The sequence below is a fragment of the Condylostylus longicornis genome, unplaced genomic scaffold, assembly GCF_029603195.1.
Source record: "Condylostylus longicornis isolate FDR11 unplaced genomic scaffold, ASM2960319v2 ptg000013l, whole genome shotgun sequence".
NCBI classification, from domain to species: Eukaryota; Metazoa; Arthropoda; class Insecta; order Diptera; family Dolichopodidae; genus Condylostylus; species Condylostylus longicornis.
This window is the reverse complement of record NW_026577982.1, coordinates 14,308,237-14,330,785: the sequence shown is the minus strand read 5'-3', so window position 1 is coordinate 14,330,785 and position 22,549 is coordinate 14,308,237. Positions and strand designations below refer to the sequence as shown.

The 22,549-nt window shown below is 24.0% G+C and overlaps 1 protein-coding gene and 1 long non-coding RNA gene across 3 annotated transcripts in view; one reads left to right on the top strand and one right to left on the bottom strand.

Annotated features, from left to right (window-relative positions):
- LOC129605317 (uncharacterized) overlaps window positions 1-16,907 on the bottom strand; it is a 24,808-nt gene extending 7,901 nt beyond the window's left edge. Inside the window, exon 1 of one of the 2 annotated variants that reach the window (XM_055514999.1) lies at window positions 16,678-16,907. The gene's annotated coding sequence lies outside the window, so the exon portion shown is untranslated. Of the gene's footprint in view, window positions 1-3,525; window positions 3,652-16,677 lie in introns of those variants that run through there. The other variant, XM_055515001.1, reaches the window with a different exon arrangement.
- Window positions 13,197-22,549, top strand: LOC129605318 (uncharacterized). The gene is made up of 3 exons (XR_008696708.1): window positions 13,197-13,417; window positions 14,100-14,281; window positions 22,414-22,549. It is a non-coding gene; the product is annotated as an uncharacterized LOC129605318 (long non-coding RNA).

The following is a 22,549-nucleotide window of genomic DNA, read 5'->3' as shown; positions in this document are numbered from 1 at the left end:
ATATTTAAAATATAATATAAAGATATTAAATTCTTAATAATCCATATATGTATATAATTTATGCATAAATTACAAAATATACAAAAAAATCTGATGTGACTAGCTCATAACCGATCGTATTGCTAAAAGTGTTGCATAAAATTATAGAAATTTGTTGTAAACATTTATTTCAAATTCTTTCTATATAAAAGATAGACAGTGGGTTTTAGTTAATTTAGCTAGAGAAATGTAAACTCAGTTCATCAGATGGTTCGTAAAGGTTCATCTTCTGGGACCTTTACTACCTTACAAACTTTCCCAGTTAATTTCGTTAACAGCCAAAACTCAAATAAAAATATTCGTCAATTATGGTTCATGAAATGCGAGCAAATATGTAAAATGGACCTTCACTGAAAGTTCTGTTTGCGAGTCCCGATATTCCCGAAAAATTTGCCGGTTCATTATTTTAATAATCAAGTTTTAAATATGAAATTTCAAGGAAATTGGTTGATTATTTCGCTGTATACCTGATATATTCCAAAAGTTTTATTTCCAAACTAAACTCAGGTATAAACTTTCGAAAAAATCGGTTCAGGCGAACTTCAGATACTGATCTGCTCAGACATACCTCAACCACACAGACTACCAAACGGGCTAACAGACAGACCGACAGACATCTTTCTAAAAGCAGTTCATTTACGCTTCCCTACCATGAAGAAGTGCGTTTTCACCGAAAGCTCCGCAATACGATAGGTAATAATTAATTAATTATTGTCATTAATATAATTGTATATATTTTAATTATCACTTCATAATTAACAACAATATGTTGTTTATATGTCAAATGTTGTGACATTTAAAGAATTCTAAGATTGCATAAATTTAAAAGATGTTAAAAAATTAAAAAAATGTTGTAACAAATTGAAATTGACATAATGTCATCAATTATAGTGAAGTAACACTCAATCATTATTATCAAATATAATGTAATAATCAATTTTGTAATGATTAAAAACTTTTATATTTCATATTTCTTCTGTTTTTCTTTCAATCTGATTGATTGACTTAATATGAAACGATTATAATAAAATTTATTATATTTTTTAATTTATTTAATTAATTATTATAAAATGTATACAAAACTAAATAATAAGTGAGAAGAATAAGAAAGGTAATTATTATTTTATTGTTAACATTATTATTATAAAAAAAAAAATATTTTAAAATTCTCAACATTGCAGTTTTGATATTTGCAATATTGCACAAAATTATTGGTAAATATTTTTTAATAATTTTTAATATAAAAAAAGTATTTTAATTCACATGGCGTCATTAAAATATACTTAAAGTATTTAAAAACAATTATTTCAAATAAAAAAAACAATACAACAAATTATTTAGAGATCAATTAAATTGTCAAATAGTAATTAATTTATAAAATACATTTGGGAGGAAAAAAAATTCCACGCGGGAACCTGTTTAATTTAATTAACTACATATATATAGGGTATATAGTTTAAATGGAAGTGTAAGTGTAATAGTTCAATATTAAGATTTAATTCAGAATATAAACCATTTTAATTTAAATCCAAATTAAAAAGAAAAATCAAGTATTGCAAAATGTTTAGAAGAGCAACATAAATTTACTTGAAGAGTTTTATTATTTTATATTAGGGATCACTATATTTTTGTTAAAGAGCACCACCAGAAAAAGAAACTATTTAATAAAAGCAATATTCATACTTAAATAATGGGAATAGATCTGTTATAAATTTTATAAAAATTTTAATTTTAATTTAAACAGTTTGAAAAAGGTTATACAACAGATATAAAAGCTGAAATTGAATTCGAACAAAATTGGAACAAATGAACTAACAAACATTCTCTTTGAAGGAAAAGTAAATATAATATGTATACTCATATTCAATTCAGACGTAAAGCAAAATATAGTCGTTAGGACTTAAATTATCAAAGAATACAGAAAATATTCGCGGTGCTAAAAAATATTAAAATTTTAAAATTTGAACTTAAAATTTTTATGAAATTTAAATAAATTCCAAAAAAATTTAATTATTTTTATCTCATTTAATATTAGAGTAAATTGAATTAGATTATATTAGACATGGGGTAAATTTGAGTATCTTGTATGGGGATCGATTCCCGCAGGTCTTTTGCTACGAGGACATAATGGCCCACAGACTTTTTCCTATGAATCAACGGATCACACTCACCGAGAAGGTAAATAGAAATTACAATATTAGAATAACTTTGAATTCAATTTATGTAACATTAATGTAGAATCATTTCAATTTTAAATAAAAACTTTGAGCTTATATGACGCTCTATAAAGGTTTAGAAAACCGCAGCAAAATTCTAATATATGCAATAACAATGCACGTTAATATTGAAATTATTACAAAAATAAATTTTTACAGTAAATTTTATAGTAAGTCGGTGCCACCGTATTATTTTATATATAAAATTTATATATAAATTTAATTATAAAATATTATAAAATTAGAATAAAAAATATTAGACTATAAAATATTAGACTATAAATGAACTTTAATAATTGAAAATTATTAAGTATGGATTAATATTCTATTGAATGAAAATTTATTATAAAAATAATATCTGGAAATTTACAATTAATTTTTATAATTTTATAAATTTCTTAGAAATCATCATATTAAAACTGATAATTAATTTCGATTTTATTAAAAATTTTAAAGTAAACAGTGTTACAGGCATCTTGTATGTACAGAAATATTTAATTTTTAATATTTTAATTAAAATTTTTTTAAATATTCCAAATTAATTTTCAATATGCCTTTATATACATGGTATTTTTTATGATTTATGTAATTACTTAATAATTTGATCAATAGTACAATTTCTGTATAATAAATGAAGTGATTTTCTAAAATAATAATTGATTTATGAAAAAAATTATTAAAGTGTGATTATAACAATTACTAAATTATCATAATTAAGAATCAAATATTTTGAAATTATTATAACAAAATTATTTAAATTTAATTCCAAAAAACAATATGAATTACCTATATGGTGTTCGGCATTCGTAAAATATGTGAAATATACGTAATTATTTTAACCAATTTATTAATAAAATATTAATGAGAATTTTTGGCGGAATGTAAATTCATAAATGCATACACGTTTTCATTTAATTTTAAAAATAAAATATTATTTACGTTTTTTTACTGATAAATCATAAATTCATAAAAATCAATACATAAAATATTTTATTTAAAGATATTATTTTAATCAGACCCATTAAATATTATTTTCAAAAAAATCAAAATAATTTCACGATTTTCGTGATTTTTTACAAAATTTTTCAAGTTATTTACTAAAATTTATTTGACACATAATTATTAAGTAAACTTCCGATTATAAAATTAAAAATTTTTGATGTAACCAGGTTGTTATTTAATTATCAACTACAATTAATACCATTTACAATTATTTAAAAATAAAAAAAATAACTGTAAAATAACGCTTATAAAATAATTCCCAACTTACCCTTTCAATTTTTTTCTACTTTTATTTTTATTTACTATTCTCTCTATAATTTTTTTTATTGTAAAAAATAACCGTATTTTTTTTTGTTTATTATCAAACAGAAGAACCGTTAAATTAAATAATAAACCTACTGCTGTAAAGTAACGATTGCAAATGATTTGTGAACCGCAAAACATTTTACGAGAATTCTATCTTTTTTTTCTTTGTTTTTTTTTTTTTATTTTTCTTCTGTTGTCTGTTCTCCCTTTCCCCTTGAATTGAGTCAAGCTTGAAAAGTCTGACACGCGACTAAATTAAGATTTTAATTTTATTATAATTTTTTGTTCTTATTGTTTTTGTTTTTCTAGTGTTTTTTTTTCATACATACATACATACATGCATACAATTTTTATTTGACATCACTTTCGTTCTTAACAGTTCAGCAACATTAAAAATTTTTGAAAGCTTTGCAAAAACTTTAATTTATAATACAAAAAAAAAAAACTGAAGAATTGATGAAAACATAAGATTCAGAAGTACTTCCTAGCTCAGCTACCCAATCATGATTTGTCTATACATAAAAAATATTTTATGTGAGAAAAAGAAAATTGAGCTTTCCGTTTCAAATAATTTTTTCTTAAATTTTAATAAGAGGCGAACAACGTATAAGATAAAGAGAGAGAGATATAGAGAGAGACAGACAAAAAATTAAGAGAGAAAGATCTTTCTGATCTCTAGAATTATGTGTGAATTACAACAATGCAATTTAGTTATATTGTATAATAATTCGAGAAATTAAAGTCCATTTGTACGTAGCATAAATAAGCGTGGGAAGTACAATAAATTATTATTGTATCAAGTTTATATAATATATGTTATGTATGTATGTAAATATGTACAAAAAATTAATGTTAAATTTTGGAAACTTTCCATATATTTAGTTTGTTATACGTTATTTAGCAAATATTAAATATTATAAAAGATCTTTTGTGAATGACTTATATAATCATGATAAAAGAAAAATTAATCGATTAAGTGCATAGACTTTTAAAATACTTAATAAAGGCTATTTTTTGTTCTCTTCAAAATTTTAGTGGAAAAATTTCTTTTTTTTTCAGTATTGGCCTCATACTATTTATGACGATTCATATGCAATTTTACTTTATTAACAAGCAAAGACAAAGAAGGCCACGTCAACTGTGTGATTCTGTTTTGCCACCAAAAATGTTAAAGCCTTTATAATTTTTGAGGTATGTGCAAATTGCTTTTGAATTTGTTATTAACAATTGTAAGACTTTTTGTATCATAAGATCAAATTATTCTTGAAGTTGAATAGTAGCCATTGTTGGCTACTATGTTGGGACTTGGGACTTATATTACCGCTGGGAGAGACATAGCTAAACCGATTAAGAATTTGTTACTGATCTGAAACCTATACTTATGCCTAGATTCCAGAGCGTTTTTTCTTAACATCTTAAATGGAGTGGTAAGTTTATAATACCTATCTAACATTCGTTCGCACAGGTATAAAAAGAAGTTAAAAATATTAAGAGCGCGAGTAATATACTATTGATCGGGAACAACGTGATGGAGAAAAATAAAAAAAAATATTATTAAAACTAATTATATAAATAAAATTGAAGTTAGCGCCATTTCTATCACGTTTTCAATAAAATTTAAAAAAATTTTTCTTTTTAATTTGTCATTCATTCTGCTATGCTAAATGTTTGTTGGCAAAATTCCTTTTTCTTTAGAATTAGTTGAAAAATTTCTTACTTAATCTTAAAAGCTGCAAATCCGTAAGGGTTCAAAAATTAGAGCTTGTTATAACTAATTGTGTCGAAATGCAACATTTCTGTGACCCTAAAAATCTTTTATGCCCCTTACAATATGCAATAGGAGTATATTTTTAATTATTTTAATGGAATGTAATTAATAGACACGTACGCTCAATTCTTGTGATATCAGTTAAATGAAGATTAGTTAATCAAGACAAATGCTTTGCGTTAAATTACATAACAGTTAACATTACATAACAGTTGAAACAGTTGCAGCAAAATATTTGTGCCTTATTGAAAATATTATAATTTTTTTTATTTTATTAATTTCTTTATTAAGAAATTTTGACTTTTACACTATTGTCACTCTGTTGACCTAAATAATTAATTTGGATCAGATGTATTTTTTACACCTATTTTTTTTTTAACACCTATTATAATCATTTACGTAATTATCTTTTGAATTTATTAAAGTATGTTAAATTAAATTAAAAAAAAATTTGGAAAAAGCTGAAAAAACAACTGCAAATTTTTTTAATTTATTTCACAGTCATTATAAATCTTAATATAAATACGAAATACCACAGTTAAAATTGATTTGAACAGTTGAAAAACGAGCACTGATGTAAAATTATAATGGAAAGTAAATTCAAATGGCCAATTAAACTGTTATAAAAGTGAAACTATGAAAATAATTTCTGATCTAACTCTAATTATATGATGAGTCATTTTATTGTAGTAAAATTAGTTCTAATCAAATTTACCATTTAAACAAAAATAGTGAATTTATCTCTATATACACGAAGTATGGTGTGTTGAAAACATACACAAATGGAAAGGAGAAAATTTTACAAATTATTTTACTGTCACGATATGATTGTCCGTCAATTTCTCTCTTTTATTGAAGTAATAATCTTATTTTAGCAATTACTGTTATAAAATTAACAATTTTTAGCAACTTACTGTTGCAATAAAATTAAAAAAATGTTAACACACATTATCAGGAATTCAAATTAAGTTTTCGAATTAACCAAAATTCTAAATTCTGTTTCTTCAGATACTTGATTCCACTCAGCTGATTCAAGCCTCCTTTTTAATTGCCGCCTCTCGAATTTCATCAAAATTTAAATTTTCGGCTAATCGAAGCTTTTCTCACTGAATGGTTATTGTTTAATAGAACGATAAAACGTTTATTTTTATATTTCTGCTCAAAAAGTCCTAATTTTTCGACTAAAACCCAGTCATTCAAACTAATTTTAACATTATATGGAATTCAAATAACTTTTGAAAATAACAAAGCTAAAAATCTTTCTAATTTAGAACTTTTATCAGGTATTCGAAAACAAATGAATAAATTCGACTAAGAAGCAATTAAAATTTAGGAACTGTTCAAAACAATATGATCGTAATTGAAATTTAACGTATATTTAACGCGATGAACAGAATAAGAAATTGTTAATACCATTTAATTATTTATGCATTTTCATGCTAATAAAATTCGTGGCTGTGTAAAAAGCTTCTTAATAAATATTGTATATACGGAAGAAAGATAAATTTATATTATTTACCATAAAAACTGGTGGATATGAAAAATTTTATCATTTTACCGTAATTAGAAAATCTTAAATTTAAGAAAAAGTGCGGGTTCGCATATTTCATAAATAATTTTACAACAAAATGTCGGAAATCAATAATAATTTTTAAAATAATTAATATATACATACATTATGTATACACATAAAATAAAAATAATTTTAAATAAAAATTTCAAAAAATTTGAAAAAAATTCGCAAAAAAAAAAAAGTTTTTAAAGTAAAATTTGAATTATAGTAAAACAACTTTAAAGATTTAATGGCCTTCACCTTAACATTCAACTGAGTTCAATATTAAAAAAGTTCAATTTATTTAAAATAATGCAAAAATCAATTTGGCGAATATGCACAGACACTACTACGATATATACGCGTATAATTATGTATTAAATATGCATGCAAGTAAGTTTGTGCTACAAAACATAAATTTTTTTTTATGGAATGATGCAATATTAATATTAATTTTATAGCTTTAGTAATAAAAAATGGATATAAATTTTTATTAAAATTATGTACGAATATAGCAAAGCGTTTAAACTTATCGTACTAAATAGGAGGAATAAACGAAAAACTCTCATAAAATTCGGAATAAATCATTAGAATTTAAACATTCCGACTATTACTGCTTTTAATGTGATACTATGAAGCCTCAAGAATAGAGAGAGTGAAGAAGTAATTTTATAGTGCAGGGCAAATTATTTTTATAACCAGAGTGTAAAGGCTTTAATAATTAAATTATGTAAACAATCAGATTAATTTGTATAGTTTTTAAAATAATGAACTAGACTTAGAAGTGAAAATAAAATTTTATTAAAAATTATTAATTAATTTTCCAAATTTTCCAAAAATTGGAATAAATCTGCATAAATTTTAAAATATATTTAATAGAAATTATCATATATGTAGTACAATTCTATTTGTGAACAGAAATCAATAATGAACAATTAAAAACTGGTAAAATCTCAAAATAAGTCACTATTATCCAATTCAATTGTGATTTTCCTAATTTAATAAAACCATGTTAAATTAATTTTTTTATAATAAAACAAATGACTTAACTGTAACGCAAGTTGCGAAAAGCAATTTGCAAAAAACAAATCAAATCAATTTTAGAAAGCACTAAAAAATACTTAATTTATTTTTCATCTAAGTAAATTAATGTGAATTATTAACACATAAATATTGACATACACATATCGAATATATTTGCGTTCAATTTTGTAAGATATTTTCAGGATTCGTAAATGATTTGAGTATGTAAACATGTTATAACTTTGAATTTCTCTGAAACATAACAAAAGTTTTGAGCAAGCATTTATGACTTATGTTATTCATATATGTATGCATTTGTTTACGCTTCTATATGCTATGCAACTATCTATTAAAATTTCAACTAACGAATTGTCAAGGTTTTTCTCCTTATATTTATTTTTTCAACTTTACTGTATTTATAGTGAAAACTTTCATTAATTTTGTATATGGTATATAAGAAATTTAATTAATGTTTACAAAAAACAATTGTAAAAATTGTAAACAATTTTCTATTCCTGTCCTGATACTATACTTAAATTAAAATCTATCAACTAAGTAATTTAAACGCTTTTTGTTTTTCTAGAATCAAGATCTAAAATTAAATAGAATTTAAAATTTTCCAAAACAAATGAGATTTTTAGAAAGTAAAAATTTATATTACTATTGTATACAAGTAGTTTTGTTATTGAAAGAAATTTTTAGTAAATGTGTTTGTGTTTATGTTTAAACAATGTTAATGTTATTTATAAGGTAGAAAATTAATAAAAATTTATTTTCAAGTGATAATTTAATAGTTTTAATATTTAAACACGTTTGTTCACCTGGTTATAGCTGCAAAAGTTTGATTTTGTTTAAAGTGTGACTAATTTTTGAACATTGAACCTGCTCATAATTAGTTAATTTGAACAGCTATAACTTGTATATATTTTTGTAAGTAACATGAGCGAATAATGGCATGTCATTGTATATAAGTATATTCATAACGTATACATTGTAGAGTATAGGTACTTTATTGTAGCCTTTAAACAATGATTGAAGCCAGTAAATGAAGCCACTGATTTGACAGACGAAGAAATTAGACAAAGTATTTGACGGCTGGTAATGTTTATTTTTGGGTAATTTTTTTCTTTTTTGCAAATATTTTAATAATTCTTTATTTGTCTGAAGTTTTTATATTCTCTCTTACAAAAAGAAATTAATTTGGTAATTCACATTATACAGTGATGTAGGAGCAGCAGTACTGTTCTCATCTTACATAAAGCTAAACATACATGCATATGTTAATGGAATAGAAAAAAAAAATTACTTTCATTGAAAAATTGATTTGATAAACAAAACCTGTGTGTGTGTATACTTTTTTTATTATATTAAATTGAAATTTGGAACGAAATTTCACTTTATTCAAATCAACAACATATTTATGATTATATCAAAAATCTCCGAAATCCCATAATATTGAATGTTCAGATTAATATCAAAAAATTATTGAATATTCAGATTTTTATGCAAAATAAAAACTTTACATATCATTCAAGAGATCACAATAAGCAAATTTTTTCATTATAAATTTATACGCAACAAAAAAAATCAAAACGTTTTGAATCATAAGTGGCGAAAATCATTAATTTCAGTATAATATACATATATACATATGTACATATGTAAGCTTATATTCCCATTGTACACATAAATGCAAAAAGCGTGCTAGAATTAAATTTATTAATTTACGTACATATAGAAAATTAGTTTATTGAGCAGGAAGTAGAGCGATATGCATAACAACTGGCGGCGGTAGATTTGCTCTATAAATATACCTGTATAACATAGTGAGTTTGAATCTTAAACTTTTAAATATACTGTATTATAATATTATGGTCGATATTAAATAGGCTTATATGCCTAGGCTTATAATAGTTTTATAATTATATATTTTTTCGAGTAATTTATAACATCTTGTTCTAGAAAATGTTGAAATTGAATTGAATTGCAATTTGAAATTAATTTCAAATCTTCGATTGAGAAAGCGATTTCTCATTATTTTACGAAAGGTATATACCCATACTCTTATTAAGATTGGTGTTCTTCATGTAAATTTAAATGGTCATAAACTTCCTGATATAATTCCAAAAAAAAATTATATGTGCATTATGTGTATAAGCAATGATTTTAAAATAAAAATCATTTCCTATTTTGCATTTGAAATACAAAAAACACATATAATGTAATTAAAATAAATATACACATATGCTCGTATGTATATAAGAGGTAAGTGAATTTGAAAAACAGTTCAATACTGTTATTTTAGAATTTTAATTAATATTTTTGAATTTGAATCTTGATTCGAGTATATCACGTTCTTAAATTTACGATTGCATAATTTAAAATCGATTAAATAACTAACGCATTATGTGATTCGAATTATACATATACCAAGTTTAATTACATATTAAACACAATATTAAATACACACATGTTTATAGCTTGTATTTAGTAGAAATCTAAGAATGAAATTCATAGATAGGGTTAACAATATAATCAACAAAAAAAATATTTATAACTGATATAATTTCATTATGAAACAAAAAGTGCATATGTATACTTTTTTGAATGTTTTGAAAATGTGTGAAAAGAAATCAAATTTTATAACCTACACAATAATTTTTATTAATAAATTTTCTTTATTTTAATTAATCTCCATTTTATATAATTTCCTTTATATACAATATTAAAAATTTCAATTGTTATACACTGATTTGTACAACATTTTCTATATTACAAATTATATAACAGATTAACATAAAGTTTTTAAAAAAATTTTGTATATCACAACTTTATAGCAATTTATTGTAGAATAAACAAAGCAATTAAATAAATAAAACTTATTGAAATACGAACGTATAACAGTCGTAAAGTCATTTAATTTATTGGATGGGAATACTATAATTCACATATAGTCAACACTGGAAAAGAACTACATTGTTTATTGATATTTCTTCTTTCGCATAGTACCTATGTATAGTAAAAAAATTCAACTTAAGAATAGTCTCGAATTTCATGTACATATACATATGTAAGTATAGGTATGATTTATTATACAAATTTTATTGCATATTAAAGCGAATAAATTACATTTTAATTCTTATTGCATGTTAATATTTTTTTACAAAAATTGCGTATATTATTATAAATTTAATAGTTTTATAATTTTATTTGACAGATTGATATTAAAAGTAAACTACAAAATACATGTAGTAAGAGACAAAATACTGTAAAGTATTACACATATACTCCCTATTGCAAATTATTACAAAATTCTATTACTTAATTTTAAATAAAAAAAAAAATTTATAAAACAAAAGATGCCAACTATATCTGATTACTATCATAACATTGTTATGTCATCATAATATTGTTGTGTAGTACAATTATTGGCTTGTATTATAATAGTAAAGATTTTGATTGTTATCAAATTTTATTTTTCCACTATTTATGCTCATTCATCTTGAAATTTTTTACACGTGAGAACGTTATCACGTTTTATTTCTGATTTTATATGTTAAGTAACCAAAAGGAAAAAAAATAAATTAAAAATTTTGTACATCAATCTGAATTTATCATATACATAAACATTATAGAATTTTATATTTTTATTGTATAACACAAAATTTTAAACAATATTGTGATTTTAAATTCATATAAATGATAAAGTTTGTTAATATATAACACCCATACTGAAGCTAATTGACTTGTATTAAGATATGTATGTAACATAATTTAAAGATTATGTCAAATTACTAATTTTGACATTTTAACTAATTAGGAAATGTGCTTAAAAACAGTTGCATTTTTTGTGCTACCTCCATCCTTCAAATCTCTTTGGAGATTGAATTAATAAAGGAGCAAAAGTTAAATTAAAAATTAATCAAATTATAAATTTAAATCAAAAATAATAAATTTTATGATTTCTTTGATTAAATTCCTTAAAGATTTTATTATAAATACTATAGACATGCCGACATGCATAAATTTTGTGCACATCATTATATTATGTTGGTTAATTTAATACACCGAAGAGAAATACTTATTTTCGATTGAGGGAATTTCAGTAACAATTAAATTAAATGTATTAAAAGCATAAGTAAAAAGCGCATATGTACATATCGGTCGTTTGTTGCAACATTGACATAACTCAAAATTTACACATTTGAGAAAATCTAATTTTAGAGTTTTTGAGTTAATAGGTTTTTCTGGTTCTATTTTATATTTTATATTATAAAAAAGAAATATTTTAAATTGTACAGAAATGTTCTTTGTGTATTTACAAGTATATGTTTGAAATATGTGTCAGAATAGAATGTATTGAAAATAAACAATCTCTCAATCTGATTTAATTGATAGTATTCATATTTAACAAATGACAGTAATCGGTTCAATTCAAATTTCTTATGCGCAACTTAAGAGTAATTTGATATCATTGACAAACTGTTTTCATGCGCAACTTGACTACAACTATAGACTATGTTCTATAACTTGTATTTTATAAATAAATTTTATACACACATATAAACTTGACGACACTGTTTCAACATATTAAATACAGATTTTAACACTTTAATTCACAATAATTAATTGAATCTGTTGTTTTAAGAGTCGTGATTAAATTACAACATATATATATTTATATATATATATATATATATATATATATATTGCAAAAATATTTCATTTATTAAAAAAGAGTTTACAAATTAAATGATTGTGTACCTTTACTATAGATATTTTGTATTTGTATAAAAAAAAAATCATGCAATTCTTCATTTCAACTTTTTATTGATTTTTATTGATTCAGGAAAAGCATATAATTTTCATTCTGTTGTTATATAATTATATGGACATTATTGTATATAAAAAAACACTCTTAGTGTAATGGATACAAATTTATTTTTAATAGAAATTATAAATTTTAAATGATAAAAAAAAATTTTCTATATTACATACATAGTATGGGTATGATATAACTTTTTGTTTATAATTTTTTGCTTTCACATTTGTTTTTCTTATTATTAATGTTTTTCATTTGTCATATTTTATTACACGAAATTGCTGTTCTTTTATTATATCTATAATATTTTATCAGTTGGTTGATTTTTAAATTGATCATTTTATTATGATATTTTGATAAAATGACAAAATTAATTAAGAAGATGGCAGATTAATAGTAAAGGGCCATTCAAAAATAAAGAATACAGTAAAAGACGAAGGAGGATTACCTGAGAGGATTAGTGAGGAAACTAAGAGAAGTCGAATAAAATGTTGTTTTGATACCTAGAATAATGTGGAGGTTTTTGTTTTCTTAAGAGAATATTATTTAACTTCATGAATTTTTAGAAAAAAAAAATTAAATATAATTCTAGCTTCAAAAATGTTTTCTACAGGAATATTAGAACCGAAATTCCTTATCAAAAAAGTTGAACGCCTTAAAGAAGTTGACAGTAAACAAATTCACAATGGGTAAATAATTTGTATCATACAATGTGTATGATTTACATTAATTACAATATGCAATACACAAAATTTGACTTGTGATTCACGTCAAGTACCTCAACTAACTAAATAAATGACGCATTCAAAATGCATTTTATTATAAAAATACTTACATACATATACATACATATATGTATATATAATATTAAAATTAAAAACATTGTAATTAAAATTAATAACAGTATTATTTTGTACACGATTTTATTGTGTATATATAAGAAAATATTTTATAATTTTACAAAGTAAAATTCCCGAAAAATTTTCAATTTTTTTCTTATAAATTTGGCGTCTAATCATATAAAAATGTATAGAATTGATTTAAACTTGAGCTAGATTAAAGAAAATTTTATCTTTAATAAATTTTCAATGTTGAATGTATTTATAAATAAAATAAATATTATATAAATATAAAAACAAGTTTTTAATACATACATACATACAAACATGTATATCATAAATACTTATTAAAAAATACACACATTTATATTAAAATTTTTGCACTAGTGTATATGTATGTAAAACAATATTTTGGCATAAACAATAATTCAAATACAAGATTTGTACACATATTTATTTACATACATTTAGTATATATACATAAATATAGATATGTATTTAATTCTTCTAACAACAAAATTTCTAATTTTAGATACATTTCATATTTCGATTTATGTACAGGGTTGCTGGTGGTCAGTTTGTGCAACATATTTATTAATACGAGTATAAATAAGAAGCCTCCTATATAGTAATTTAAGAGGAATAGTTCTTTGTATTTCAAGTGTATATTAAAGGTCTAAACATTTAAACAGGAAGCGGGACAAGGAGCAGTAGGTAAAAAAATCTAGTTAAATAATATTTTTAAAAAAAATCAGGTTTGTCAAGTCATAATATTCAGTTACAAATAATATTCAGTGTAAATGATAGTCCCAAGTGATTGATTAATTTTAAAAGAATTATTTTATTTCACTAAGCTCTGGCAAAACATGAATTCGCCTCATCAATTTATTTATTTAGTAAAGATATAGTGAATTTATAAGTTTTATTTAACAATAACAAAAGATGCCGCTGTATTTATTGTTATTGAATTTAAATAGAATTTATTTAATTTTAATTTCAATCGTCCTACTTATTTTATTATATTAAATGTGTGTACATATGTATAGGTATATACGTTATTTATATGCAATGTTCATATATTGATATGAATAATTTCCACTTTGTTTACATTTTGAAATTTCTTTAATTTTAGAAATAGTTTTTGTTAAAATTAGAAAAGCACGAAAATAAAATTGTTTTCTTACATACGTATGAATGTATGTGTGTATGTATGTGTATATAAAGAAGCAGAACTAATAATGATAACATAATCAGTTAATGAATTCGCTATTGCCAAAACTGTTTACCACAAAATTAATCAATTTATATTAACATAATTTTGACTTCTAGACAAGAACTTAATTTGAGAAGAGTTATAAACTATAGTAATGTTAAATAAAAATCATAAAATAACGGTCATTAACAATATTGTAACGGTAATTTGTATTTCCATATTAGTACATAAAACGTTTAAAATTCAAATATACAAAGCATTTTCCCATTGAAAGCATCTCAAAATGTTTTATCAGAATTTTTCTAAACATTGAGAATTGCTACTTTTTTCACTGTTATTATGATTACTGTTACCATAATTTTCAAAATATCTACACACACACAAAAATAAAATTAACAAACAGATGTATTAAGATCTTATAATGCCTTTGAATTTTTAAAAATTTCTTTTTAGTGTACATACATACATACATCCATTTATTAATTTTATAAATTTAAAAAAAAAAATCGTATCGCAAAAATCACAGTATTGCGCAGTTTTTGTTTATTTTTTTGTTTTTATTAAAGAAAAACAAATAAATTAATTCAAGATATATATACATATATAGATCTTTAACAATTTGTATACATATTTTAATTGTATGTGTTTGTATATAACATTATCAATATAAAAAAAATCTGATGTGGTCAGCACATAACCGACCGCAATGTGTATTGTCTAGTTAAGTGAAAGTGTTACAGAATATTATAAAAATGTCTGTTAAATACTTCTTTCCAATTTTTAGGACATTAGTAAGCTTATAGTTAGCATACCTAGAAAAATGTAAATTTGGCTCTTAGTAGAGTTTCGCTTTGTGCTACCCGAATTCCCTGAAATGCTCGCCATTTAGTTTCGGTAACAATCAGAACTCAAATATCAAATTTCAAGAAACTCCATCAATTCGTTCCGTAGATATGGTGAAAAATGTAAAATCGGCCCGCAGATCAGTTTTCGAGCCCTGATCTTTCCAAAAAATTTACATGTTCATTGTTTTAATACAAGGAATTCAAATATTAAATTTCAATGAAATCGGTTGATTATTTCTCTTTATATACACAAAAATGTATATTTGGCCCGTAGTAAACGTCCAGTTGCTGACGCCTGATTTCTTCCAAAAGTTAGGAGGTTTCATCGCCGGTAGAGCAAAACTTATATATGAAATTTCAAGTAAATCGGTTGAATATGTTCTTCAATATGCTCAAAAATGTAAAACAGGCCCGCTAAAAAGTGCAGTTCCCGAGGCCTGATATATACCAAAAGTTGATCGATCCGTGCCATGGTGGAAATAAACTTACATATAAAATTTCATCAAAATCGGTTCAACCGAACTTGAGATACACGCGTGCACACACAGACCGACAGACCGACAGACCGACAGACCGACAGGTTGCTAAAAATAGTTTATTTACACTTCCCTACTATGGAGAAGTACGTTCCCACCGAAAACTCGATATGCAAAATTTGTTGCCATCACATAACCTACCTATTGTTTACACAATACGGTCGGTAATTATTGAAGAAGTGAAAGATTAAAGTGAATACACATATTTTAGTCAACATGTTTTCTAGGCTTAACTGGTTCAACAGTAGAGTTTTGGCATATTAAACGATGGCAATTTTTCTTAACGGGTAGAAGACCGGAAAAAGAAATATTATAAAAATTGTACACAAATTGGGAAAATTACTCAAAAATGAGTATAAAATTACTTAAACTAAGTTTTTATTAGCTAAATGCTTAATACGCAAAAAATATTCTATACTACCAGGGTCTCAAAAATTATAATTAATTGATTCAAACCTATAAAGACTAAATAAGTATACACTAAATTTAATTAAAAATTTAATTCAATCCTTTTACCTTAAATTTTATCTTCTGTGATTATTTAAATAACTAGATACGAGTAGTATAAGAAATCTGTTCATCTATTTCAAGTATCCAGTAAATGTGTATATCCCTTTTTTTCCCACAAATCTTAATTAGCAACACACTTTTAAACACCCCGATATTAAAATTTTAAAATGTTTTAAAATTAAATTAAATTTTTTTTTATAATTTTCGAACACTTGAATTATTTTCTTTTTGTTTAAATTTTATTATTAATAATCAAAGCAATTTTATTGGCTAATTTTAATTAATTTTTTTTAATCTGTATCATTTTTTTGAACGATATTCGTCATCAATTCATGTTAAAAATTTTAAAAGAATAATATCAATTAATTTCAATTTTTTAAAAATAAACACAAGAATCTTTTCTTATTTTAATCAGTTAAAATTTTATTCAACCACAATTAATATATTTATTTTTAATTATTTTATATTGATTTTTTATAATTTTTTAAATTTTATTCACATTAAAATTCTTGTAGAATTTAATTTTATTTCATTATTACAAAAAAATAAAGAGCTTTCATATGGAAGGGGTCATTAACCCTTAAAATGTTTATCATATTTTCAAATATTTTTTGTATTATTTATATTTATATTTTTACATACATACATATATACATAAAAAAATTTGTACAATATTAAAATTGCACGAAATTTTCTATTAACGTCATTTACATATTTTCTAATAAAGCACGTGCATAAATTGTAGACTTATTCAAACTTATAAGAAGTTAAACAAATATTTAAGAAAAAATTATTTTTTCGAAAAAAAAAAATATAAAATAAATTAAATATAATAAGATCTTAAGCAAACCAAAACAAATATTGGACTAAATTTTTCATTGTGCCAAAAATTCCCATAAAAACAAAAATAAATACGAAAATGAAAACAAAGATTTTATTTTTTATTTTTAATTTTAAACGAGTGTATTAGTCAAAATAATCGGAAAATGAGGGTGATCTATTAATATATTTTAACACTTACGTACATGCAAACATACATGTATTTATGCCTATACAAACATTGGTATATATACAAAGAAATTAATAATAATATAATGTTATTTAAAAAAAAATATAATAATTGCTCTCACTCATTGTCATAATTACGTTCAATTAAATCTTAAATAAAATTAAATCAAAAAATTTTAATTAAATGTCAAAGAAATTAAATCTTAAATGCACAGTTTTTAATCTTTGTTCTAAAATTCCGGGATCTTTATATGTTTTCATTTATGTGTCATAAATGAAAAAGAATGTACATAACGAATATTGTACTCTTACAAATAATTTCTAAATTATTGTAGCCCTAAATGGCCCAACTTTGTAAGTTAAATATTTCATTACTATTAAAAATTTTATATTTTATTGTTTTTGAAACAATTTGTAAATAACAATATTTTTACTAATTTTAGTAATTATAATTAAAAATTGAATAGGAAATTTAATGATTCAGACAAAACTCTATAGTAAATTGAATACTTACTCCCGAATTTTGTAACTATGAAGCTGTAAATATTTTCTTCAAATTAATTTTACGATATTTTTTTTTGTACTACAATGGTCAAATTTAATTTAAACCCACAATTAAATCTTTATTTAAAATCTTCACTCCTTAAAAGAATAATTAAATATTGTTTTCAGCTAACTAAAATTATATGATGTTCTTTTGGAAGCTAACGATTTAAAATTAATCAGATTTTGGGAATTATGGAACAATTTATTAAATAAATTTCATTGATAAACTTTATTTTGTAAAAAACTATAATCAAAAAATACAAACATTTAAATGCACACACAATATATCAAAATTTAATTCGCCAATAAAAAAATTTCTTAAATATCCAATTAATTCAATATGGTTGTTTGTGAATTTTTGATTATCTAGCGTCACAAAACAAGTGTGTTACGTCGTTCATTCATTCATCATCGAACTCTAAAAAAAATTTAATTCCTTTACGAAAAAAGTTAAAGAAATAAACAAAAATGTTTGTAAAAATAAGTTTAATACGTCACTAATTTGATACAAAAAATATAAAAATGGTCATTAAAATTTGAAGGAAAAAAAAATATGGAAATTTGAAAACGTCATGTTCCAATTTAAATTGAATTCTTTTTTTCAATTTTGTGTTTATAATTCAAAAGTCAATAGCACCTCTCTCCATATAAGTTAATCTGATCACATAATTTATTAAAAAAGAAATATAATACCAAAAATTCGTGAATAAAATTTGTAAAACCAAAAAAAATAATTATTTTAGATGCTTTAAGTTTTGTAATGATTGATGATGACAAGTAATTGAAAAAAAATTTAACTTTTAAAAAATGAAACTTAAATTCTTAATTATGTAGTAAAATAAAAGTGAAATATTTCCGGTGATCTCAAACGTGATAGATTTTACCTTATTATTTTATTTTGGTTATTAAAAATTAATGGATTTATTATACAAAGGTAATAAATTTTTAAATGTGTGTCTGTGTATAATTGTTAAATAATCTGGAAATCCCAAATTATTAACCACACTTTTAATTTTAGAATTATTGAAAATAATGAATAAAAGAAGGAAGATAAATTTAACGCGAAGTCAATTCTTGGATACTCGTGTGACTTGCATATTTATCGAATTTTTTAAACTATGTACATAAGTATGAAAAAAAGAAATCGCAACTATAAATGCAAAGCACGAAAAAATTACTAACAGAATTTTTCGGTAACTGCAACGTTGTTTAGAAACTCATTATACGTTAGAAGCTGATATAAAAGTTAATATAAATTTTTTTCATTGATGTTTTGTCATTGGAACTTATTAGAACTTTTCAAGCAGAAATGATTACCACTTTAACGAAAGAAAAATGTTCCGGCCACCAATTTCTCTGCCCCAAGGTGTCTTTCAAAATGCATTTTCAGTCATACGTCTTATTTACGAGTAACCATAACTTGATTTATTCCCCAACACATAAATTTTTATTTGCAGATAATTGTAAAAACTTTACCAAAACTGTGAACGGCAAGCCAGAACAGTACCGGAAGAGCAAAATCAACTGTACAGGATTTTGCATATAAAAACATGCTCATAGAAACTGATCATGACAAAAAAACACCCGCCAGCGGTAAAATAGGAATTTAGGGCAAATTCGCGCCTGTAATTTCAACATGTGTGCCTATATGAATTCTAACATTTCGATGCAGAGCATCGTTTTGTTCTATTTTCAATTTAAACTTTGTATTTTTTTCCACAAATTAAACGGGAAACTCATAATACCATGCTATACTGCATAATCAGAATATACATTTATATATTTCGTAGAAGTCTGTATAATGAGTATGTTTTGAACTTTTTGCTAAAACTGAACTTTTAAAAATAAGAAATTTAATAAAAAAGAAACTGCTTCTTTTACCAATTTTTATTAAATTCTTTAAAAATTTGCTTGCATAAGGATCACTTATACTCAAAATATAAGTGATAAACAAGTTAATCTTTTACATAAGTGCATGTACATATATTTATATGTACATATGTATGTATATATAAGTAATGATATTACTGGGTCATATGAATCTACACTACATAAGCAAAATAATATATTAAAAAAGTTTGAAATACGAATTTAAATAGTAGTTTCTTTAAAGAGATTCATCAAAATTTGAAAAAAATATATGTATGTAAATATACATATATTAATGCATTTTATTGTAATTGTGCTATTGTGCTGAATAACTTTTGGAGTGGCTCACTTAATTGTAGCTTGCATTTTGCATTTACAGTAAAATTTTTAAATACAAGACTGATATGATGCATATTCTATAGACCTCAATTACAATCTCAATTACAAATGAAAATATATTACAAATTATAGTTACAAACATATTACAAATATATTTACAAAGTAAACTTCACCAATTCAAAATTTTTATTACAATTTAATTATTTGTTTTTTATTTTGTAATTTAAATTTATTCCCATTACATTTATTTAAATTTAATATTAATATGTAATTAAAAGAAGGTTTCTATATAAGTACATATGTATGTAGAATACATATGTATGTACATATAAAATAACTATTTTATTAACATTAGTAATTATTTTTAATCTTTATAACTTACACTTTTATTAAATAAATTACAATAAATTACTGAGCGCTTATGTGAAAAGTTAAATAAAAATCTTATAACTTAATATTCTTCTAATAAAAATCTTATAACTCGTAATTCTAATAATTATTAGTCGATATCATTGCAGTTTTTATCACCTATATTGCTTTAATAAATTTCTATTAAATTATAATTTTGATATTTAAATCATACATGGCGAGTATGGCTACTATAATTAGAAAATTTATAATTATACCCTGCACTTCGTGAAGGGTATATTAACTTTGGTATGGAGTTTGTAACTACTTGAAGGAGTCATCTGCGGTATGGACATATATATATATTCTTGCTCAGCGTAAAATTCTGCGTCGATTTAGACATGTCCGTCTGTCCGTCCGTCCGTCCGTCCGTCCGTCCGTCCGTCCGTCCGTCCGTCCGTCCGTCCGTCCGTCCGTCCGTCCGTCCGTCCGTCCGTCCGTCCGTCCGTCCGTCCGTCCGTCCGTCCGTCCGTCCGTCCGTCCGTCCGTCCGTCCGTCCGTCCGTCCGTCCGATCGCACGATAACTCAAAAACGAATAATGCAATCGACACCAAACTTTCACAAGTTTTTTCTTTTGTGCCAAGGACGAGCCCTATTGTTATTGGACTTATTCGGACAACGGGTTCGGGTAGCTGCCATACAACTCCAAGAGTTTATTTCAAATATTTCAAAAACTAATAAAGGTATAAATACTAAATTTTGTATACATGTGTCCAATTATATTCTACATATGCTCTAAAAATTATAATGGGATAGCTGCACCGGTTCGGGTGGCTGCCATACAACTCCAACAGCAAATTTTTTATATTTGGAAAACTAATAAAGTCAGATTCATGAAACTTGGCAGTCATGTGTCCAATTATAGGTCAAATATATTTATGAAGTTTTAGAAAAATTGCTTGACAGGTTCGGGTACCTGCCATACAACTCCAGAAGCTAATTTTAAATATTTGGAAAAGTAATATAGTCAGATACATGAAACTTGGCAGTTGTGTGTCGAGTTATAGGCCAGATATATTTCTGAAGTTTTGGTTAAATTGCTTTACAGGTTCGAGTAGCTCTCATACAAGTCTAAAAGCTTATTTTAAATATTTGGAAAAATAATAAAGTCAGATTCATGAGCTTTTGCAGTCGTGTGTCCAATTATCTGTCAGACATATTTCTGAAGTTTTGATGGAATTGCTTGACAGGATCGGGTACTTGCCATACAGCTCCAAAAGCTTATTTTAAATATTTGGAAAAATAATAAAGTCAGATTCATGAAACTTGGCAGTTGTGTGTCGAGTTATAGGTCAGATATATTTGTGAAGTTTTGATAGAATTGCTTGACAGGTTCAGATACGTGCCATACAACTCCAAAAGCTAATTTTAAATATTTGGAAAAATTATAAAGTCAGATTCATGAAACTTGGTAGTCGGATGTCCAATTATAGGTCAGACATATCCGTCAAGTTTCTATAAACTGATTTCACAGGTTCGAGTAATTGCTATACAACAACGAAAGGTGCAGGGTATAATTCAATCGGTTTATACCGACTGAAACGTTTTTACTTGTTTTTTTTTTCATTTCAGATCATAACACTTGCAATTCTGTTTTAATTATTAAATGAGACCGTTTGTAGTTTGTTATAATAAATTACAAATAAGTTAAATAGTTTGTAATCCTCGATTCAAATTGCATCATAAATTCCATATTAATATTATAATG